This window comes from Hemiscyllium ocellatum, chromosome 4 (genome assembly GCF_020745735.1).
Source record: "Hemiscyllium ocellatum isolate sHemOce1 chromosome 4, sHemOce1.pat.X.cur, whole genome shotgun sequence".
NCBI classification, from domain to species: Eukaryota; Metazoa; Chordata; class Chondrichthyes; order Orectolobiformes; family Hemiscylliidae; genus Hemiscyllium; species Hemiscyllium ocellatum.
In genome coordinates, this window is record NC_083404.1 from 131,765,573 (window position 1) to 131,790,738 (window position 25,166).

The window sequence follows — 25,166 nt, forward strand, 5'->3', positions numbered from 1 at the left end:
CCACTCTAGGGTTGGTTGCCACAGCTGGTATTGCAAGAGAGCAGACCCAGGAGGAAGAGGAAATGGCGGTGCTCCCAGAAATGGTGGTCTGATCTCACCAGAGTTCGAATTGGCTGGTTCTAGTGAAGGGAGCAGATCTCTCCTACTGCCCATTGAATTGGAGTGGTGACAGGGTAATAAAGCAATATTAATCCACTTAATCATCTCCATTGGGCCACAAGTGGATCCAGGTTACCCCTGATGGTTGTAAAATCTTAACATGGAGAAGCAGGGCAGAAGTCAGCCATAGGCATGCCAACAATGTGGGGTGCCCTATTTTAAAGCCATAAATTGCTTTGAAATCACCTGCACCATCAAGGATCCAAGATTGCATTCCTACTTTGCATTACACTTACAGGTTTGCATAACTTTAAAAAGAGGATAAGTAGCCCCAGTTACAAATTGAAATGGTGTAGCTTTGGGCTTTCAGTAAAAGAGAATCTCCTCCCCATTTTGGAAAAAACACCACCACCATAGATATGCTGATGCGAGTTGAGATCCTGGACAGGATTGCCCCACCCCCGGATGACATGAGCAATGGGAAAGTCAGTCATGGCAAAAGTGAGAAAACCGAGATTTAAAACATGAAGGAAGACAATGTCCAATTGTCCACCCAAGGTCTGAACAGCGAGATGTTCAGGGAATCACACCTTAAAGGGTAGGAAGCCTATCTCATCTCATTAGTATTTAATCTCATTTCATTTGCACACAATGTCCTGTTCTTCAATACAGCAGAGAGAAATCAGCTAGCATTAATTCCCAACTTGCTGCTTGCCCCTCCCGTACTCCATCTTGGCCAGCTGTCCCCAACAGCTTGGACCACACTCCATGGACAGAGACCATCTGCACCCTCTACTCTGTCCAAGGACATGCATTGGCCTCACGTCCATCATAGCAACTCTCTCACCTACCCAAAATACCATCATCCACTTCAATACTGCACTTTGGAGCACACTGGTGCCTTGCATTGCTGCCTTTAGATTAGATTAGATTAGATTACTTACAGTGTGGAAACAGGCCCTTCGGCCCAACAAGTCCACACCGACCCGCCGAAGCGCAACCCACCCATACCCCTACATTTACCCCTTATCTAACACTACGGGCAATTTAGCATGGCCAATTCACCTGACCCGCACATCTTTAGACTGTGGGAGGAAACCGGAGCACCCGGAGGAAACCCACGCAGACACGGGGAGAACATAGGCACCTTTCTGTGCAGGGACAAGCGGGACAATCCACCTCATGAATTGCACCGGTGAGCTCCTTACGTGTCCATGTTTGCTCTCTGATTGCCCACTCATTTTGTGCCCACTTGGCTGTTCACAATTGGATAAGGTGCCACACAAAACGTAAAGACATAAGGTAAGATCACGTGAGGTTAGGCTTGGATAGAGGATTAGCTAAGCAACAGAATGCAGAGACTCAGGATGAATGAATCCTTTTCTGATTGGCAAGGTGCAACCAGTGGGATGCCACAGGATTTGGTCTTCAGGTCACAACTACTTACAATCTACAATAAATTAAAAGCAAGATGGAAGGTACTACAGTAGCGCCTCGACATACGAACGACCCCGTTCACGAACAAATCGGTTTACAAACAGGATTGTACGTAAAATTTTGCTTCAAAGCACGTACGAAATTCAAGGTACAAATGAAGGTCCGAACGCAAAAAAGCCCGTGGTTTCATTGTAATTGTTCTGCTTTGCTATGTGCGCTTTGAATATCCGAACAATGGGAAAATTCATTCAGTTCGTGAACCGGGTCCCAAAATGGATTAAATTCGTAAGTCGAGGTGCTACTGCATAGCCAAATTTGCAGATTTGCACCTAAAATGGATGGAAAAGTAAGCTGCAATGATTAAAATTTTAAAATTTGCAAATGGTTATGGTTAGGCTGAGTGGGCCAAAATTTGACAGATGGCGTTTAAGCGGAAGGGTAATTTTGAGGTTGTCCATTTTTGTCACTGGAATAGAAAGGCAACTCATAATCTAAACAGAGTGACATTTCAGGGTGTTTCAGTGCAGAGTGGTCCGTGTGTCCCTGTGCATGAATCACACTTAGAGCAGATGGGAAGGAAGTCAAAAGAAATGTTATTGATAAAGGAATAGTGTACAAAAATAAGGAAGTGTTTTTGCAACTGTATAGCATGCTGGTCAGGTCGTACATGGGTTATTGTGTGTAAATTTGATCCCTTTACTTCAGGAGGGACGTAGTTGCATTGCAAGCAATTCAGAGGAGGTTTGATTCCAGAGGTGAAAGGCTTGTCTTATGAGGAGACATTGAGTGGTTTAGACCTATACTCTCTGGGGTTTAGAGAATGTGAGGCAATCTAACTGATGTGCATAAAATGCCAAAGGGGATTGAATAAGTAGGTATAGAAAGGATGTTTCCTCATGTGGGGGAATCTAGAATGAGAGGTCATAGTTTTAGTATAAAGGACAACAGTTGAAAACAGAGATGAGGAGGAATTGCTTCTCTAAAAGGCTCATGAATCTTTGAAATTCACTATCCCAGAGTGTGGTGGGCACTGGTACACTGAATAAGGAAGAGTTTGGTGCAGTTTTTGTGAGGAATTGTGGAAGCGTTAGGGAAAGTGGGCAGGAAGGTGGGGCTGAGATCGAGATGAGATCAGCCAAGGTTGAATTGAATGGCAGAGCAGGCTCAAGAGGTTGAATTGTTGATTCCTGCTCAGTGAAAAGAGATGAATCATTTTGGCTAGACAGCAGTCTGAAAGAGTTAAGCCTGACTGTGTGATGGGCTAATGAGACACAGTATGCATCAACACAGAAACTGCTGCAATGTTATGTGATCTTGCCCTTTCTTCCAGCTTTGTGGCAAGCTGCAGTACACGAATGTAGGAACAGGAGGAGGCCATCAGCCTCTCAACCCCATCTCACCATTCAATACGATGACTTCAATGCCTTTGACCTACTTTTTCCCCATGACTCTGTATGCCATTGATAGTCAATCTCTACCTTAAACATGCCATGGTAAATTTAGGGTGACAGGATAGGATAATTTTCGGAGGGTCAATGCAGACTTGAAGGTCTCTTTTCGCCCAATAGAGATTCTATGATTCTATGCTCATGTACTGAGCCTCCATAGCCCTGTGTGGTAGAGAATATCAAAGGTTCACAAACTTCTGAGTAAAAATAATTTTCCTCATCTCGAGCCTACATGATATTCCCCTTCTTTTCAATTATGCCTCTGCTTCTAGGCTCCTCAACCAGCAGGGAGTATCAATCCTGCCTATCCCTTTATATATTCTGCAGGTTTCAATGAGATCTTTTGGTGTTCTTCAAAACTCTGGAAAATACAGGCCCAGTTTGCCCAATGTCTCTTCATAGGACAGTCCCACCACGTCAGGAACAAGTCTGAGGAACCCTCATTGCATTCTCTCTTTGGCAATGATACCTTTCCTAAAAATAAGGAAATCAAGTTCATACAGTCCAGGCCAGCCCCAGAAACCATAGAAATGGGTTTCCAAAGGTTTCTCTGATCTGAGTGGACTCAAGTTTCATTAACAGCACAACAAAAGCATGAATATTATAAGGAAACAGCCAAAAATGTTAGTGATAAGCAGTGATCCAGTTAATGCTGTCACTAAACTGCCTTTCCAACCTTTGATAATATTCCCATTATTTTAACCAGTTTACTTGTCAACTGCCTACACCTGATTATGTTTATGTATTGATTAGTGGTATTCAGCAATGAAGGAAGAAACAAATACCTATATAAACACAGAACATTCTACAACACTTTTCAGCCAATGAAGTACCTTTAATGTGCAGTCACTTTCAGAACGAAGGAAATATAGCAGCCAAACCATGTGTGCAATGCTTTTTAATTTGTGGTACATTGAACATCTAATTATTTCATGGAATGTAAATGTTTATTGCCTGTCCCTAATTATTCTTGAACTGAGTGACTTCTAAGAGTCGTGTGTATTGCTGTGAGTCCAGAGTCAAATATAGGTCAGACAGAGTGAGGACATCAGATTCTCTTCTCTACAGGGCATTAGAGATGTTTCAACAATTAATGATAGTTTCTTAGTCACCACTACTGTGCCTTCCACCAGTTGCCCTGGTCCCTAGGATTACTAGTGCAGTCACATCACCACTACACCATAATTTCCCCTTGTTAAAATTCCAGTATTGTAGCATTAACTAGCCATTTGTGCAACACTAATGACGATGTAGTGCTCGGGACATAACCCCCGCATATAAACTGGAACAGGAAAAACTTGCAACTCTTGCATTTATGTGGTACCTTTCATGTCATCAGTCTATTCCAAAGTAGTTTACAGTCATTTAAGTGCTTTTGAAACTGAGACCTTGTTGTAATTTAGAAACACTGCTGTCAATTTACCTAACAAACTCTCATAAAAAGTGCTGTGATAACCAAATAATCTCTTAATAAGCAATAGTTTTGAAAAGTTTAATTGGCAAAATTTGTTAGTAAGTTTCTGATAAGGGCTGACTGGTTATTAACCTGCTGAGCTTTTTCAGCAATTTCTGATTTGTTTCTGATTGATTATTTATGCATTTTGAAAGAGTTCTCAGTTTCTAAGCACAACTGAAAATGTTGTATGAATGATGTGTTGCTATTTGGTGTGAAGATATTTTGTGAAAGTGCTTGTGTTCCATATGTCTTTTCCAGAGATGGGAATAGAACTGTCTGTGTGATTAATGCTCTTCTAGGTGATCTATTCAATGATTTGTGATTGTTCTTGGGATTAGGCACTTGAAAGTACTGATTCCAGGCTGTCTAATTCAATTGTAATCAGCCTAATAAGATCAACATAGCAAAGTTAGAAAACTGCTGATTTCTTTGAAGCTGTGTTTATAATGGTACTGATTGTTTGCTTGTGTCACAAAGCAAAAGTCCATATGGTTAATCCCAACACTAATCCCAACTTGTTTTTAGGTCAAAGATTTGAACACATTAATTTGATTGCAATGAAATGCAGGCTGTTTCTTGTTTATGAATGCATCATAAACTCTTTTGCATGAAATACCATTTCAACAAGATAGATAATTTTCCTGACTCTGCATCAATGTGAGAGAACATAAGTAGAGAATGGTTTTGAAGATTGCTCAGAGCATGTTGTGTTGTCAACCTCTTTGTCCTATTTTTGAATGTCAGATCAACAGAGGGGCCATTTAACCAGCTTCAAACATTGATTACCTGAATGGAAACACAATTTCAAATCCACTTGCAAAACCAGTTGAGAAAATTACGATCACCAACAAAGCCTTGTCCCAGATCTACATATCAAGATTAGAGTGGATTAGTGATTAATTGCAAAGGATTTCTGATGGAGGACTTTTGCCCAAAATGTCAATTTTCCTGCTTCTCAGATGCTGCCTGACCTGCTGTGCTTTTCCAGCACCACTCTAATCTTGACTCTGATCTCCAGTATCTGCAGTCCCCACTTTAGCTCAGATCTACATATTCCTGGCTAACAAAGGTCAGCTTACCGCTTCCTGCCTGGCATACCAGGAACCCTCATTATTGCCCTAGTTGAAGGCAACCAAATATAGTAGAGATCAGAAAACTAGGTTGAGATCACCTAGTCTGTTTGACTCAAGAGCATACCTGTAAACAGAAGCCTGATGAAACTATACACAGGACCACTTGCATATCAAATCTACAAAAAGCAGCATGCGATAAACAGGATTAGGTGATCCCATAAACAATGGATTGGATTTAAGCAATTGTTCCTCTTAATTGAAGGATCAGTAACATGGGGCATAATTTCAAGGCGACGGGCAAGAGCTTGAGAAGGAATTTGAGGAAAATGTTTTCCACCCAGAGGGTGATGAGGATCTGGAATGGACTGCTTGGGAGGTGTGTCCAGGCAGGAAAACCTCACATGTTGTAAAACGTGTTTGGATGAGGACTTGAAATGTCATAACATTCCAGGCTATGGGCCTAGGGCTGGAAAGTGGGAGAAGTATAGATAGGCCAATACAGACTTAGAAACATAGAAAATAGGGTCATCTTCTATGCTGCACGACTCTATAATTATGGCATAGGCTACATTCAAGAGTGTGCTTATAAATGGTGCGAAGGTGAAAGGCTGTCTTGAACACTGTGTGTTAACTTTCTAAGAAAAACCCTTTCTTGATTAATTCTGTAATTTAATCAGCACAGTTGTCATGTTTCATCTTTTCTTTGTGTTAATCACTTGCAATAACAAAGAGTGTTTGCCTGTTGCCTTCATACTACCTCTCCTCCAAATTAACGCAGTACACTTAGACTTGGTAACTTGGCCAGCATGGTGGCTCAGTGGTTAGCACTGCTACCTCAAAGTGCCAGGGACCTGGGTTCAATTCCATCCTTGAGTGACTGTCTATGTGGAGTTTGTACATTCTCCCTGTGTCTGAATGGGTGTGCTCCGATTTCCTCCCGCAGTCCAAAGCTGTGCAGGTTGGGTCGATTGGCCATGGGAAATGTAGGAATACAAGTGTAGGGAGTGGGTCTAGGTGAGATGCTCTTCAGAGGGTCAGTGTTGACTCAAATGGCCTGCTTCCACACTATAGGGACTCTACAATCTTTACTTTTATCTCTCTCACACAATGGAAAGGCTTAGCACAGACCCAGACTAAGCATTAGGTACTCATGCCCAACTTGCGACCTCTCACAGGAAACACGTCCCACCCAAGGCAGGTCTTCAGCCTTCAGCAAGGATTCTTAGATTTATGTTTACAAGAATTTATGATGGATTTGCGGATGCCAGCATTGACATTAACCATGGGCTCCACGGTGAACAAGTCTGAGCCACAGCTATCAAGGAGCAATTCAAGCCATTTACAGCATATTTTCTCAAAACTCTTGGCTTTACTCAGTCAGTCATTAAAAAGCTCTCTGGCCAGCAGACAGCACTCTGTGGTATGGCATGACTGTACATGGAGAAACCTTACAGTTCATGTGTTCTAGGCACACAGTCTGAGCTGGTTTGCCATGGCTGGATTGGATTTCATGGCCAGGTGAGGGACCCCACCGATGCTACAAATCTTGCACCATTGCAGCCCATTATTAATTGCTTTAAAGTAAGATCTCTGTCTGCCTACCATTGCTGGGAGACCTGGAACCAATGTGATCAAATGGCTGCACATTCACCTCAGTAGCGCCAGCGAGGAGCAGTGGCCATTGCAGGGACTGCAAGCACTCCTGCTGTACCCTGACCCCCGTGGTCAGAGGGCAGGTATCCTGGGGATGTCTGTGGCCATCCCCTATTTCAACCTTTTATCCCTTGTCCCATGTCAAGTCCCCTTCCCACTTCCCCCACCCCCAATGTCTCCATCCTCGATTTCTCACAACTATCCAGACCATTTCCTTTCATGCTTGGCAAGTGCCTGGGATTCACTTGGATTCAATTTGCGGCAACATCAGAATTGGGGCAATCTGTGCAGGATATGAGGCATCTCCCCCAATGGTGCACTGCCCACCATCATTGCGTCAGGTTAACCAGTAACTTCCCACTCTCACTGGGTCACCACCACATTCCCATGGCAAGGTGGCCCTTAACTATGTCCAACTGGAATTCTCATTAGGATCTGCCAATGAGATGCCAGTGAGAACATCAGTAAGTTAAGAATGGAGAGAGTTCTGCCCTTCAGATGAAGCATTAAACTGAGCTCCTGCCAGCCTGCCCAGTAACCCAAAAAAAATCCGGTGACATTAATTTGAAGGAGAAGAGTAGGAATTGTTCTAGTACTCTGGCCAATATTTATCCCACAATCGATATCTTCCAAAACAGATGAACTGGTTGATGTCACATTGATGACCACATTTGGAAATGTTGGCACGACTCAGGTACTAGTGTAGACCAAGATCGAGACCATCACCATGACACAACTTCACCTTGATTTCCTATGGAAGGGTTTTTTCCTGAAATAGCGATTGTCCTGCTCCTCGGATGCTGCCTGACCTGCTGTGCTTTTCCAGCACCACACTCTCAACACCTTCACCCTGAATTCAGCTTCCAGCTAGACAATTCTTTCCTCAATAAAGCTGCACCAACAGATGTCTCAGAGATGAAAAATGCAACACATTTCATACCTTCAGCAGCACATGCCTGTAGGGCAAAATAAATCTCATGGTTGGTTCAAGCCATCTCTTAACAGTTGATAGCAATAGCCTGAGGCTCAATTCACATTGAGATTGCAGTGAGATTAGAGCTACTCAAGATCATATCCCAGCTTGGAAGCATTCAAATACTGAGAATTGTCATTCCGAGAATATTTGTCTTGCTGGTTATCCCTTGGAGACCAGGTTGGATCTTCCTCATGAGTCCAAAGGTGGCTGATTTCGGATCTTTAGACAAGAGGATACCTCCACATGTCACAGTACCATAGAATGCATACAATGCAAAATGAGTCTATATCAAAATGTATCTCATCCTACATTTTACCATGGCTAATCTATCTAACTTGCACACCCCTGGATTATGCAAGGTAATTTAGTATGGCCAATCCACATAACCTACATATCTTTGGACTGTGGTAAGATACCATAGCACCAGGAGGAAACCTGTGTAGACACAGGGAGGATGTACAAAGTCCACACAGTCACCTAAGACTGGGATCAAAACCAGTTCCCCAGCACTGTGAGACAGCAGTGCTAACCACTGGGCCATCATGCCACCCTATGCCATCCTTTATTGTGGCAGAGCCACGGTTTCCCCTCTTCCTTATCATGACACTGATTCAGTGGCAAAGAAATCAAGACAACTAGGGAGCTCCGTTCAGCTGCATCTTCTTTAGCCAGAACCATCATTCTGATATTCAAAATGGCACATCTACTTCTGTCAGGACTGCCCCTTGAGGTCTTGTTTGCCAGCACCCCAACTGTTGAGTATTTCCAAGGCCTTCAAAGTGAGCCAAGACATGAGGAGTCCTGTCATATTTCACTGCATAATGGGTGGTCAGATTGCAAAGTCCTTCACCACCTCCATCTCCCTCAGATTGGCTGGGCGAAGGGTAACAGAGGATCTCGGAATGTTTGTGCAAAAACAATCTACTAAAATTTCAAAGTGAAGGTGAGAGAACTTAATAGATATCGGACAAGATCTCTGCCAAATCTCCACCAATATCCAAACTTACCCCAGGTTCTACTTACCTATTACTATTATTTCTGTGAATGTGTCCAATTCTGGAAACAAACCCAACTTAGGCAAAACTTTAATGCAAGTTCTGTATTATCTGCTGTTGGCCTGTTTTTTCATAATCTTATCCATGGCTGACTGTAATGATCTATGTATCGACGCATGAAGATCTGTCTGTTCACCAAGTCATTCAGGAACAATGATTTCAGATATATTTGATCTTCATGTTCCTCATTGCAAAATGTTTTGTTTCTCATTATTCTACATTAAACTCTATCTGTCCACTTAGTTTACATCAAATTAATTCAGTACACTTCATAACATATCCACATTTAGAAAGGAACAGACATATGGAGAGCTGCTTTTCTGCTGATTCTATCTCTTGGCCTGTTCATTCATGGGAAGTGGGCACCAAGGGCTGGGCCAACATTTATTTCCCATCCCTATTTGACCTTGAGAAGGTGGTGGTGAGATGCCTTCTTTAACTGCTGCAGCTCAATTTGACATAGGTCCACCCTGCCACTAGAAAGGGAGTTCCAAAATTTTGACCGAGTGACAGTGAAGAAACAGCAATATATTCCCAAGTCAGGATGGGAATACCCGCGCAATTTCATCAACAGATGCCTAAGGGAAAGACAACAGAACGAGGACATGCCGCAACCCAAAGGACTAGCCACACTACCTTACCTCAGGAGCATTTCAGAACTGACAGCCAGACTACTGCGACCACTAGGACTCATAACAGCACACAAACCAACAGCCACTCTCAGACAACAACTCACCAGGACAAAGGACCTGATACCCAGCATGAGCAAAACCAACGTAGTGTACAAAATCCCATGCAAGGACAGCACAAAACACTACATAGGACAAACAGGAAGACAGCTAACGATCCGCATCCATGAACACCAACTAGCCACAAAACGACACGACCAGCTATCCTTAGTAGCCACACACACAGATGACAAACAACATGAATTCGACTGGGACAACACCACTATTATAGGACAAGCCAAACAGAACAGCCAGGGAATTCCTAGAGGCATGGCACTCATCCATTGATTCTATCAACAAACATATCGACCTGGACCCAATATACCGGCCACTGCAGCGGACAGCAACTGACAACTGGAAGCGGCAGAGACAAGCCACTATAAATGCCAGAGGAAACATCACAGAAGCGCTTCACAGGAGGATCCCAAGCACTGAGGATGTCACCTAGAAAGGGGACGAAACGTTTGAAACAAAAACTCCCAGCTTGCTTTGTAGATGGTGAAAAAGCTTTGGGGAGTCAGCAGGATACTTAGTTTCTGATTTGCTCTTTTATCAACAATATTAAAATAGCTAGTCTAGTTCTGTTCCTGGTCAATAGTTACCCCAGCACCTCGATAGTGGAGGCTTCAATGATGATAATGTTTTTTGTGTCAAGTGATAATAATTAGATTCTCCCTTATTGAAAATACTCAGTACTTGTTTGGTGTGAATCTTACTTGCTAATTGTCAGTCTAAGCCTGGATATTGCCCAGATTTTGTTGAATTTTAACAGGGACTGCTTCAGTATCTTGTGCAGTCCTGGGCAAACATCGCCACTTCTGACCTTATGATGGAGGGAAGCTCAATGATGAAGCAGCTGAAGATGGTTGGACCTAGGACACTACCCTGAGGAACTCCTGCAGAGATGTCCTGGAGCTGAGATGACTGACCCCCAACAAACACAGCTATCATCCTTTGTGTCAGGTATAACTCCAAACAGCAGAGAGTTTCTCCCTGATTCCCATTGACAGTAGTTTTGCCACACTCAGTCAAATGCAGCCTTGATGTCAAGGATTGACACTCCCACTTCACCTCTGGGAATTCAGCTCCTTTGTGCATGTTTGAACCAAGGCCATAATGAGATCAGGAGCTGAGTGGCCCTGGCAGAACCCAATAGCGGCATCACTGAGCAGCTTATTGCTGAGCAGGTACTGGTTGATGACACATGCCATCACTTTACTGATGATTGAGAGTAGATTGATGGGGCAGGAATTGGTTGGGTTGGATTTGTCCTGCCTTTTGTGAGCAGGGCATCCCTGGACTTTTTTTTTTCAACGTTAATGGGTAGATACTGCATTGTATCTACTCAATTCAGAGTGGGTAGCATCTAGGCAACCCAGCCTGGGACTCGTCCATCCATCCATCTTTTCTTTTGTTTATTTTCTCATTCTTCTTCTCTCTTTTTAAAAGTTTTTTTAGTGCTTTCTACATAAATAAAACTTACTTTGGAACAGCAGTGACATGGTCGGAGTGGCTGAGGGCCAGAGGGGAGTGGGAATGGTTGTTGGACTGAGGACCGGTGAAGGTGGTCAGTGGTTTGAAAGCCTGGTCAGACCACATATGAAAATCCCTGTGTTCATCTACTATGAGTCCTTTATAGAAAGACTGTAATTTTTAACTTTTTAACTTTATTTCTTATGTTTCTAAGTTATGCTTATACTACAAATAACTGCAATTTCCCCTTAACCTTCTTTTAATTTATTTCTGTTTTGTATCTAAGATTTGTACCTAGGTACTTTGTTCCCTCAGATGGCACCATGTCGTGTGACATTGTAAACTTTTCACTGTACTCCTGTACCTGAGTGTATGTGACAATAAATCTAATTCTAATTCTTCTGATGTTCAATTCTCCTTGCCCACTGGAGCTTTATGGTTTCCAGGATGAAGTGACAAAATAAGCAAATTGGAATAAAAATTGTAATTTAGATTAGATTGGATTACTTACAGTGTGGAAACAGGCCCTTCAGCCCAACAGGTCCACACCGACCCACCGAAGCGCAACCTACCCAGACCCATTCCTCTACATTTACCCCTTCACCTAACACTATGGGCAATTTAACATGGCCAATTCACCTAACCTGCACATTTTTGGACTGTGGGGGGAAACTGGAGCACCCAGAGGAAACCCTCACAGACACGGGGAGAACGTGCAAACTCCATATAGACAGTTGCCTGACTGACTATACTCTTTATTTGGCTGTCAATTTTGAAATCCAATATTGTCCTTTCAGTTTCCAAGTCTAGATGATTGGTGTGTATAATCAATAACAGCGGAGCCAACACAGACGCACCCTCCCCCCCTATGAAATCACCCACAAATGACACCTCCTCATTCCATGAAAGTCACTTCATCCTCACTTTCCTCTTCCTTATCCTGCAACCGTCACACTCTCCAATAAACTGTGTTCTCCTTAATTCCATGAGCCACGATCTTTATCTTTTATGGCACAGCTTATCAAATTCCTTTTGAAAAATCCATTGACCCACATCTGCCCACTTTTAATCCTCACTGTTATTTCTTCTGTGCAGGATTCTGTGTAGTTGGTGAAATGATAGCACTGTTTGATGGTATTTTCCATCACTTTAATGAGATTTGAGCGAAATCTTGCCAGACCACAATGGAAGTGAGGTGGAGGCACGTGGGCATTGGATGATGATTGAGATAAAAAGTAATATGAGGAAGAGGCAGGAGATGGGCATTAAGTAACGATTCTTGTTTAAAGAGCTCGTGCATACAAAGTGGGCTGTTGTAATGCCACAACAGTTCTGTGATTTGTGAGTCTTGATTAACCCCCATATTCAAGGCTTGATTATCCTTGCTTAATTCATGCTATTTACCATCCTTCATGTCACCGCATTTTCCAGAATTATTTATTTTCTGGTGGGATTCTGTCTGAACATGGATTACAGTTTGATATTCGATCAATATTTTATTTATGTCTATTCCGCCTGTTGTTTGCAGATGGTTGCCACATTTTTTGAGATTCTCTTCCAGGAGTGATTATGTCCATACTGTAAAGCAGTGGGAAGGCAGGATAAATCTGTAAGCTGGGTAAGAAATTGGTTGATAGGTTTGGTGACCTCCAATCACCCACCCTTTTTTCCAAAGCAAAATCGCTCTTTGAACTTGGAATGTGACTTGATTCTCTCTGCACACGCACTGAGTTTCTCCAGCTCTGTTTGCTTCTCACCAACTAAACACTCCCCTTGTTGAAATTTCTTTGATCTCCTGACTCACCCATGAACCTCACTGGCAAAGGGCTGCTGGGATGTGCAAAGATTAGCCGTGCTAAGTTACTCATGGGCCTCCTCCACTGCCAAGTCCAAGCCACCGGATGACTGGAGGAAGAACATCTCATCTTCCATATTGGGACCCTCCAACCACATGGCATCAACGTCGATTTCACCAGATACCTCATCTACCCTCCCCCCAAGACAAAAGTGAGGACTGCAGATGTTGGAGATCAGAGACAAGATTAGAATGGTCTCTGTATCTTTGCATATCCCAGCAGCCCTTTGCCAGTGAGGTACATGGGTGAGTCAGGAGATCAAAGAAATTTCAACAAGGGGGATGTTTAATTGGTGAGAAGCAAACAGAGCTGGAAAAACTCAGCGTGTGTGCAGAGAGAATCAAGTCACAGTCCAAGTTCAAAGTGCTGTTTTGCTTCGGAAAAAAGGGTAGGGGATTGGAGGTCACCAAACCGATCAACTAATTTCTTACCCAGCTTACAGATTTATCCGGCTCCTGCTTCTCCGATTGCTGCCTGACCTGCTGTGCCTTTCCAGCACCACTCTAATTTTGTCTCTACCCTCCCTCCAACTCATCCCAGATCCATCCCTCCAACAAGGCACCACCCTCTTGAACAGTCCTACCTGTCCATCTTCCTTCCAAACTATCCGGTCCACCCTCATCTCCGACCCATCACAATCACTCCTCACCTGCATCTACCAATCACCTTCCCAGCTGCCTTCCCCCCGACCCCACCCTCCTATTTATCTCGCTCAGCCCTCTTCCCCCACCCCACATTCCTGATGAAGGGCTTATGCCCAAAATATCAACTCTCCTGCTCCTTAGATGCTGCCTGACTGGCTGTGCTTTTCCAGCGCCACACGTTTTGACTCTGATCTCCAGCATCTGCAGTCCTCATTTTCTCTTAGAGTGCTCACAGTGTCCAGGGATTTGTAGGCTAAGTGGATTAGCCCAGGGAAATGCAGGGTTAAGGGATAGGATGGTGGGGTGGGTCTGGCTGAAATACAGACTGTAGGGATGCAATGATTTGACATTGCTACTACTCTCCCGTTCTGAAGTAAGATCATATCGGACTCAAGGTGTTCCCTCTATTTCTATGAAGCTGCTGTATTTCTCTCACCTTTTCTGTTTTTGTTCTTTGAGAGTTTTAACTTGGGATTTGTGATTTGATCCAACCATCCACATGACAGGACCCAACGAATGATTAACCTTGAGCGTGTCTTGTCAGAATCTCAACAAGATGCTCCTATAAATGCATCTAATCCCAGGACAGTTTGAAAATAGGTTACCCACTTTCCTTTTTACCACTCCAGGTAAAAAGGATTAAAATCTATTCAGAAGTGTGGTTAGAACTGCTGACGATTTTTCAATGGTCGAATCTAAAAAGTGCACATTTTCTTTATCATTTGAACGGTTTGTTTCTGACGTTCCCAATCACATCCTTTACATGCACTCACTTTCTGTTGATGTTTTGACTCAATGTTCTCAGAAATGTCTCTGTCCATTTGTAAGTAAACAGAAATAGAGAAGCTCATTGTTTTAACATCTGCCTATCTGAGGCTCATGAACACGGGTTTTCAGATCATAGAATTGGTCATAGAGTCATAGAATCATAGAGTCATAGAGATGGGCAACGCAGAAACAGATCATTCGGTTCAACTCATCCATGCCATCCAGATATCCCAACCTAATCTAATCCCATTTGCCAGCACTTGGCCCATATCTCTCTAAACCTTTCATATTCATATACCCATCCAGATGCCTTTTAAATGTTGTCTTGGTAATAGCCTCCACCACTTCCTCTGGCAGCTGATTCCATAAATGGACCACCCTCTACATGAAAAAGTTGCCCCTTAGGTCCCTTTTATATCTTTCCCCGTTCACCCTAAACCTATGCCGTCTAGTTCTGGACTCTCCCACCCCAGGGAAAAGACCCTGTCTATTTATCCTAGCCATGCCCTTCATGATTTTATAAATTTTTTTGAGATCATCCCTTGTACTAAGGGTAGCCCTTTGAAACAGCTAGTTGTTTATCCTCATTTCTCTAGTCTTTGTCCCCGGAATCATGGTTTCTCTTTTACTATTTACCCTTTAAAAGTGACTTTTGAATTTGTTTCAACTGCAATTCACTGTGTAAACATATTTTTGTGAGAATACCAACTTACAAATTAGGCCACTCTTTGGAGGAAGTAGCCCCTTCATCACTTGAACTGCTCCATCATCCCAAAAAATCATGGCTGATCTGATTATTCTAAATACTGCCTAGCGCTGAAAAATTTCTATCCTTTCTCTTGTGTGATGATGCTGTGGCTTAAAGAGTTGTATTTTGTCCTGTTTTTTTTAAGGAGAGGTTTTAAGGAAGAGGTATGGAGCAGTCTACCAGAGCAGCTAGAGTGAACAGCTTGTGAGGCCTTGGGGTTGGAACAATAGAGGCAGCCTGAATGGGTGTGGTCAAGCTCCCACAGAACCAGGATTCTTAGTTTTTGTTTTTAGCAGTTGCTGATGGATCTTGAAGAAGTCTAAGCTATTTTTTTTTCTTTCTCTCAGTTACCGTCAAAAGCTGGGGGCTCTCTTCCTTCTACGGGAGTTGCTCATGAGACAGTTTGTTTTCTGAACTTGCCTTTTGCCGAGAGTATGTTTATGCATGTCATTATTTTGTTAAGTTTTCCAATAGAGTTAAGTCATTCCAATTCCTTCTTTCCTTTGTTGTATTTTAACTGTAGTGGGTGAATAAAGTGTGTTTTGCTTTAAATCCGGTAAGTTGACCAATCGAATTGTATCTGGGGCACAACACCTTATATTTAACTTTAAAATAAGAGAAAATTAAGATCTAGACTATTTTCTGAATACTTTGAGGGGGTTTGGTCTGTTTCATAATACTGTTCAAGGCTATATCTGTCCCTGCCTTAAACGCACTGAAAGACCTTGCACCATTGTTTGAGGAAGGGAGAATCAAGGACCCGTGATACTCCAACCTTGGAGTGCAGGTTCATAGCTCCTTGAAGGTGGAGTCACAGGTAGATAGGATAGTGAAGAAGTCATTTGGTATGCTTTCCTTTATTAGTCAGAATATTGAGTGCAGGAGTTGGGAGGTCATGTTGCGGCTGTACAGGACATTGGTTAGGCCACTGTTGGAATATTGCATGCAATTCTGGTCTCCTTCCTATCGGAAAGGTGTTGTGAAACTTGAAAGGGTTCAGAAAAGATTTACAAGGATGTTGCCAAGGTTGGAGGTTTTGTGCTATAGGGAGAGGCTGAACAGGCTGGGGCTGTTTTCCCTGGAGCGTTGGAGGCTGAGGGGTGACCTTATAGAGGTTGACAAAATTATGAGAGTCATGAATAGGGTAAATAGGCAAAGTCTTTTCCCTGGGGTCCAGGAGTCTAGAACTAGAGGGCATAGGTTTAGGGTGAGAGGGGAAAGATATAAAAGAAATCTAAGGGGAAACTTTTTCACACAGAAAAGTATGTGTTTGGAATGAGCTTCCAGAGGAAGTGGTTGAGGCTGTTCCAATTGCAACATTTAAGAGGCATTTGGATGATATATGAATAGGAAGGGTTTGGAGGGATATGGGCCAGGTGCTGGCAGGTGGGACTAGATTGAGTTGGGATATCTGGTCGGCATGGACAGGTTGGACCAAAGGGTCTGTTCCCGTGCTGTGCATCTCTATGGTTCTATGACTCTATGAGAAAACATTTCTCCTTGTCTCTGTTAAATGGGCCACCCCTTCATTTTTAATTGGTCAAGATTCTCCTTTACGAGGAACCATCCTTTCTACATCCACATCCACGTTGCCTGTAGCTCTTTTACCAGTTACTTTCAATCTGTGTTTTCTCGCTATCAAGTCTAATTGATACCCAGAGAAACACTCAATTCTCAAATTGCAAGACCTAGTGCTCTCCTTGAATCAATAAGAATCAAAATTACCGTTGGACATTAATAAAACACATGTCCTGTCTCGACATTTTGATCAAGCCATACTAACTGAAAAAGTGGGTCAAGTTGAAATTGAATGTTGCAAACAGAAGTGGAAATTGAATGTGAAATTGATTATAACCATCATGACTCTCAATGGCATTGTCTTTGACCTTTGATGTTAGGTAATTCTGGTGTCTCAAATCTGAATGGAAGTGAATGGCTGATATAAAGGTGCTGTAAATTTCGTTCAAATTGTGTAATCATTGTATAAAGATAATTTCTTCCTGATATGCAATTTCTTGGGCCCATTTCATTCGATATATTCAAGAGGGAGCTGGATGTGGTCCTCACGAGTAAAGGGGATGTAGGATTATGTGGAGCAAGTGGGAATGGGATACTGGGATTGCATGACCAGCCATGTTCATATTGAATGGTGGGTCAGACTCGAAGGGCCAAATGGCTTACTCCTGCAGCTATTTTCTATGTTTCTGTGTAAGCATTGGATGTGAAGTGATTGAAAAAAAACTTTAAGCTGTCAGGAAATTGTTAATTGCTTGCTTGTGGAGGTAATAGATTTCAGGAAGTTTTGCCCAAAGGGTTGTGGTATCTGGAGCTCAGTGGCTGAAAGGGTAGTAGAGGCAGGAAGCCTCAAGATATTTAAAAATATTTGGATGAACAATTAAAATAACATACCATACAAGGCAATGAGCCAAGTGCTGAAAAATGGGTTAGAATTTTGACCAGTGCAGACATGATGGGCCAAAGGGCCTTTTCCTGTATTGTATAAACTTCATGGCTCCTGCTTTACTTTGTATGAAACAAGTGTCTATGATGTTTTGTCATTGGGATAGGTTTGGCATCTTTATTTGATGTGTAAGTGTCCGATACTCCCCAATACCTTCCCTAGGTCATGGAGATACTGCCAGCTGTTTTCTGGGTTTCAGCTCTTTTGGATATTTCTTAGGTAGGCCCACATTTAGTATGTCTGCCTGAGTATAGAATGGATGTCAACTGGAGGAGTCCCACTTGGGTGGGCACCCTAGTGCTGTCACTCCCTGGGTGAGTCATCTTGGAAAGTTGGTGACAGGAGAGGGCAATGTTGACAGCTTGGAATATTGACACAGCAGGAGGTCAAGCCTCTCCATATAGTCCTGTCTGACCTGTGACCTTATTCTACATAACCCTTTCACTCCCATGCTTTAAGCCAGTTTGAAAAAGGAAAACGCATTGATCTCAGTTTTAAAATCAACATTCAATCTAATGTTAATTGCTATTTGTAGAAAACCAATTCACATTTCTACCACTCTTTGTACACACAAATGTTCCGTCATTTCACTTTTAAAAGGTCATCCAGTCCTTGTTTCCCCAGTCGCAGAAATAGGTTCTCTCAAACTATTCTTTCTGCTCTTCTGAGCATTGCAAAGAATCACTTCTAAATTCCAGGCAGTACAGCCTTAGTTTTGTTTAACATCCTCTTGTAATTTAATGCCTGCAGTCCAAGTATCTTGCAAATCACCCTCTGCACAGTCAATGCAATGTATCCTGCTTCAAACAAGTACAAAAAGCACGATCCGCCCTGCAGAGTTTTACCTGCATAAAATCTGTGGCAAACAAACGGTGGCTCAGTGGGTAGCACTGCTACCTCACAGCACCAGGGTCCTGGGTTCGATTCCCAACTGTATGTGTGGAGTTTGCACATTCTCCCTGCGTCTGCGTGGGTTTCCTCTGGGTGCTCCGGTTTCCTCCCACAATCTGAAGATGTGCAGGCCAGGTGCATTGGCCATGTTTGATTGAGGTATTCACTGTATTTTCCACTGAGTTGAGCGTCCTTCCTTAGCTGTAGGAACTGCTCATGGTGACTCTCGACATCATCCAACTCTGGTTGTGTATTACTGAAGAAAAACGTTTACCCCCTCGTATCCTAGCCCTCTAGTTAGCATTCCACTTGCCTATTTGATTGTATTATGTAACTCTTCATGACTTTTTTTTAAATGATCCTAGATGCTCCACGCTGCTGAACGTCTTCCAATCCTCATGCCTCAGCATTCAGAAAGTGGCCTCCCTCATTTATTTTTAGGATCTCCATGAAAGTGGTGAGATTACCTTCGCCAATTTAATGTGGCCCTGCCCTCAGTTCCAGAAACAAAAGTACTTCTGAAATGTTAAAACTCCACTCTGAGACTAGACTTTCAACACTACTACAAGCCAATCCTACCCACTGCCCAGAGTAAATGACACATGAACTTTTACAGAATGCAGTTGACAGTTTGGTTTAACTGGTGGAATTGACGAACAGAAAAGCAGAACGTTAATTATAATTTAGTTAAAAAGAGAAGGTATAGCCCAGAGACATCAAAATTTGACAAATTTGCACTGACCTATTCCAAATCTCTTACGATATGGAATGTATGGGGAGAAAATGAAGGAAAGTGTGTTGGCGTTTATTGGTAGGGGATTGAGTTTTGGAGCCACGAGGTCATGCTTCAGCTGTACAAGGCACTGCTAAGGCCACATCTAGAGTATTGCGTACAATTCTGGTCACCGCATTATAGGAATGATGTGGAAGCTTCGGAAGGGGTTCAGAGGAGATTTACGAGAATGTTGCCTAGTATGGAAGGAAGTTCTTATGAGGAAACGCTGAGGGAACTGAAGCTGTTTTCATTGGAGAGAAGAAGGTTGAGAGGTGACTTAATTGCGACATATAAGATAATTAGGGGATTGGATAGGGTGGACGGTGAGAGCTTTTTTCCTTGGATGGTGAAGGCTAACATGAGGGGACATAGCTTTAAATTGAGGTGTGATAGATTTAGGACAAATATTAAGGTTAGTTTCTTTACTCAGAGTAGTAGGGGCGTGGAGTGGTCTGCCTGTAACAGTAGTAGACACGCCAACTTTAAGGGCATTTAAATGGGCATTGGACATACATATGGACAATAAGGGAACGATGTAGGTTAGATGGGCATCAGATTACTTTTACAGGTCAGCGCAACATTGAGAGCCAAAGGGCCTGTACTGCGCTGTAACCTTCTATGTTCTATGTTCTATGTAATAAAAACACAAAGCTGCCGTTCTGCTCATCAATGGTGTTTCTCTAAGGTGGAGTGTCACTTTCATCAGTTGTAGTTTACCCATAGATTGAATAGATATTAACAATAATCAGGCTGTGAGTATAAATAGAAAACTGAAGGTATGTTTCATCACAGCTAACTAAACTTAACAGAACAATTATCACAATGCCTAAACATGTGATCAAATAACTCACTAAGGGAGAAACAAATCAAACAGTAATATGAGGGACAAAATAGAAAACTCAGCAGGCGACAGCACGGTGGCTCAGTGGGTAGCACTGCTACCTCACAGCACCAGGGTCCTGGGTTCGATTCCCAACTGTATGTGTGGAGTTTGCACATTCTCCCTGCGTCTGCGTGGGTTTCCTCTGGGTGCTCCGGTTTCCTCCCACAATCTGAAGATGTGCAGGCCAGGTGCATTGGCCATGTTAAACTGCCCACAGTCCAAGGTGTGTTAGTCATGGGTAAACCTAGGGTAGGGGAATGGGTTTGAGTGGGTTTCTCTTCGGAAGGGCGGTGTGGACTTGTTGGGCTGAAGGGCCTGTTTCCACACTGTAGAGAAACTAATCTAATCAGGTCTGGCAGCATCTGTGAAGAGAAATCAGAGTTTATGTCCAGTAACCCTGCCTCAGAACTGATGATAGCTACGAAAATGTTTGTTTTCATTATGCAAAGGACAGGATGGGGGGGGAGGGAGGTGAGGAGTAAACGTTGGGTGGTTTACAGGAGTTTGCTTGGTTATGCTGTTAAATTAGCAATAACTAGAGGAATGAAGAAAGCAAATTCCCGAGCCAGTTCAGTAAATGTCATCACAACTCCACTAGAAAGAGATGCCTTGTGGTAAGTTTAACCTGAGGGTAACCACATTTCAAACAAGCGGTGATGTTGAGAAGGTGTACCCTTCACAGTGACCCCAGCTCGTGTTGGGGAATTGAACCTGTATTCTTGGCATCACTTTACATGATAGAGCTACATACCAGTCAACTGGGCTAACTGACTAACAAGCCAGGCAGGTACAGCGCAGAAATAAATGGAATACCATGTTGGTTAAAATCTCAGAAAGAGGAATATCATGGGGATGGATTAAACACCTTTTTGTTCATATTGGCATATTATAATTTCTGATCCCTGCCAGAGATTTAATTATTATTGGAGACAAGAATTGATAATAACATTGTGCTGGTGCATGAGTAAGCAGGCATTAATTCAGTTACTAAATTGATTCTATCAGAACGGGAGACAACCCAAAATATTTGAAGTCTGATGCAAATTGTTCAAACCGCAATTTCCCCACAGAAATCAGCAGCAAAATAAAGTGGGGCTCATTTCCAAATGTGGAGCTAATGAAGTGCCAATTCCAACACTTTGAATGGATATGAGGATTACTTGAATTAAAGATCACAAAATTCGGTATTGAGTTGATTCCATTGAACTGGCCGAACTGAAACGAGTATTGATTCTGAGTGGATCTTTCAAGATTAACTGTTCGCTCTCATGCAGATGCTATTCCTGAAATAAAACTTACCATTTGTGCTGGGACATCTGATCAACTCTTTTCATGTTTTGTATTTATCTTCTTTCCAAAATCTAATATGTGTGAAATACCATTTTGGAGGTTAGAAATAAAGAAGATTTACTCCAACAACATTAAAGCGTAAGAAGAGTGACAAAATGGCCCCCATAGTGTGTTTTTCCATTCATCAAGATCTTGGCTAATAAGCTGCAACTCCACTTTCCTTCCCATTCTGTGCCTCTTGCTACACTTAGTGATCTAAAAGCTATTCAGTCAGAACGGGACGTCCTAGTTTTTGGATAAAGGTGTTGGCAGAGTTAAAATGGAGATGGGGATAAATGACTTCTCTCAAAGAATTGTAAATCTGTGGAATCTACTTTCCCAGAGTGCGAAGATGTGAGGACATTGACCATATTTAAGGAGGAGACGGAGAGATTTTTAATTAGTAATGGAGCGTGATGGAGAAAAGTGGAGTTGAGGATAAGATGAGATCAGCCATTATCGTATTAAATGGTGGAGCAGGATTGAGGGGCTGAATGGTCTACTGCTGCTCTGAGTTCTTATGTTCAATCTTGAGTATTCTCATCACTTGGACAGCCAAGGCCTGGAGTCTTCCCAACCCCTGAATGACATGAGCAATAATTAGAAAATTGGGAAAATTGCAGGAGGTGTCAGGTGAGGAACTACGTGTCATGGACAGCTGAAGGTCCCATTTTACAGTCAAGCATTGAACAGTGGGGAATTAGCTCAAATGGTAGAGTGCTCGCTTTGCATGCGAGAGGTAGCAGGATCGATACCTGCATTCTCCACCTCCTTTGGGATTAGACAGCCATGACTGACAAAGGAAGTCAGGAAAAGTATTAAAGAAAAAGAGAGATCCTCTAAAGTGGCCAAGAGCAGTGGGAAATCAGAAGATTGGGAAGGCTCCAAAAACAAACAGAGGATAACAAAGAGAGAAATAAGGAAGGAGAGGATCAAATATGAAGGTAGGCTAGCCAGTAATATTAGAAACGATAGTAAAAGTTTCTTTCAATACATAAGAAACAAACGACAGGCAAAAGTAGACATTGGGCCACTTCAAACTGATGCTGGAAGCCTAGTGATGGGAGATAAGGAAATAGCTGGAGAACTTAATAAGTACTTTGCATCAGTCTTCACAGTGGAAGACATGAGTAATATCCCAACAATTAAAGGAAGTCAGGGGGCTGATTTGAGTATGGTTGCCATTACAAAAGAGAAAGTGCTAGAAAAGCTAAAAGGTCATAAAATTGATAAATCTTCTGGCCCCGATGGGCTACATCCTAGAGTTCTGAGGGAGGTGGCTGAGGAAATAGCGGAGGCATTGGTTGAGATTTTTCAAATGTCACTGGAGTCAGGGAAAGTCCTGGATGATTGGAAGATCACTGTTGTAACCACCTTGTTCAAGAAAGGATAAAGACAAATGATGGAAAATTACAGGCCAATTAGCCTAACCTCGGTTGTTGGTAAAATCTAGAATCCATCATTAAGGATGAGGTTTCTAAATTCTTGGAAGAGCAGGGTCGGATTAAAGCAAGTCAACATGGATTTAGTTAGGGGAGGTCATGCCTGACAAACCTGTTGGAATTCTTTGAAGAGGTGACAAGTAGGTTAGACCAGGGAAACCCAGTGGATGTGGTCTATCTAGACTTCCAAAAGGCCTTTGATAATGTGCCACATGGGAGGCTGCTGAGTAAGGTGAGGGCCCATGGTGTTCAAGGTGAGCTACTGGTATGGATTGAGGATTGGCTGTCTGACAGAAGGCAGAAAGTTGGGATAAAAGGTTCTTTTTGGAATGGCAGCCGGTGACAAGCGGTGTCCCGCAGGGTTCAGTGTTGGGGCCGCAGCTGTTCACGTTATATATTAATGATCTGGATGAAGGGACTGGGGGCATTCTAGCGAAGTTTGCCGATGATACAAAGTTAGTGGACAGACAGGTAGTACTGAGGAAGTGGGGGGGCTGCAAAAGGATCTAGACAGTTTGGGAGAGTGGTCCAGGAAATGGCTGATGGAATTCAATGTGAGCAAATGCGAGGTCTTGCACTTTGGAAAAAAGAATACAAGCGTGGATTACTTTCTAAACGATGAGAAAATTCATAAAGCCAAAGTACAAAGGGATCTGGGAGTGCTAGTCGAGGATTCTCTAAAGGTAAATATGCAGGTTGAGACCGTGATTAAGAAAGCGAATGCAATGCTGTCATTTATCTCAAGAGGGTTGGAATATAAAAGCACCGTTGTGCTACTGAGACTTTATAAAGCTCTGGTTAGGCCCCATTTGGAGTATTGTGTCCAGTTTTGGTCCCCACACCTCTGGAAGGACATACTGGCACGGGATGTGTCCAGTGGAGTTTCACATGGATGATCCCTGGAATGGTAGGTCTAACATACGAGGAACGGCTGAGGATCCTAGGATTGTATTCATTGGAGTTTAGAAGATTAAGGGGAGATCTAATAGAAACTTACAAGATAATGCATGGCTTGGAAAGGGTGGACGCTAGGAAATTATTTCCGTTAGGTGAGGAGACTAGGACCCATGGACATAGCCTTAGAATTAGAGGGGGTCAATTCAGAACAGAAATGTGGAGACATTTCTTCAGCCAGAGAGTGGTGGGCCTGTGGAATTCATTGCCACGGAGTGCAGTGGATGCCGGGACGCTAAATGTCTTCAAGGCAGAGACTGATAAATTCTTGATATCACAAGGAATTAAGGGCTACGGGGAGAATACGGATAAGTGGAGTTGAAATGCCCATCAGCCATGAATGAATGGCGGAGTGGACTCGATGGGCCAAATGGCTTTACTTCCACTCCTATGTCTTATGGTCTTATAGTGAGGTGAGGTTCTTGCTAGTGAGGAGCATGAGGCAAACCTGCATACATTAGCATGTATTAACATCTCATTATCATTTGTTGTGGTCTTATTAAAATTCTGTTTTCTATTCAGCGTCCCCATGGGGTAGAAACAATACTGCGATAATTTCTGACAGAGTGGTGACTCTAGCTCACTGCTTGCTCCTCTAGTAGACCTCCATCTTGGACACCAAGTACCAACATCAGAGGGCATCCTCCACATACCCTCGCCATCCATAGACATTGGCACCTGATAGGTATCAGCCTGTCTGCATCATCATGGTATGTAGATTCATAGAGTTATACAGCACAGATACAGTCCCTTCGGTTCTACTTGTCAATGCCAACCACATAGTTTCTAAACTTATCTAATCCCATTTCCCAGCATTTGGCCCCTATCCCTCTAAACCCTTTCTATTCATCTACCCATCCAAGTGTCTTTTAAATGCTATAATTGTATCAGCCTCCATCACTTCCTCTGGCAGCTCATTCCATACCCGCACTACTCTCTGGGTGAAAGAGTTGCCCCTTGGGATCCTTTTAAATCTTTTCCCTCTCACCTTAAACTAATGCTCTCTAGCTTTGGATT

General features: G+C 42.8%; 1 non-coding gene across 1 annotated transcript; it reads left to right on the forward strand.

Moving 5' to 3' along the window:
• Window positions 1-22,447: 22,447 nt before the first annotated feature.
• trnaa-ugc (transfer RNA alanine (anticodon UGC)) lies at window positions 22,448-22,520 on the forward strand. Its single transcript has one exon. It is a non-coding gene; the product is annotated as a tRNA-Ala (tRNA).
• Window positions 22,521-25,166: the final 2,646 nt, after the last annotated feature.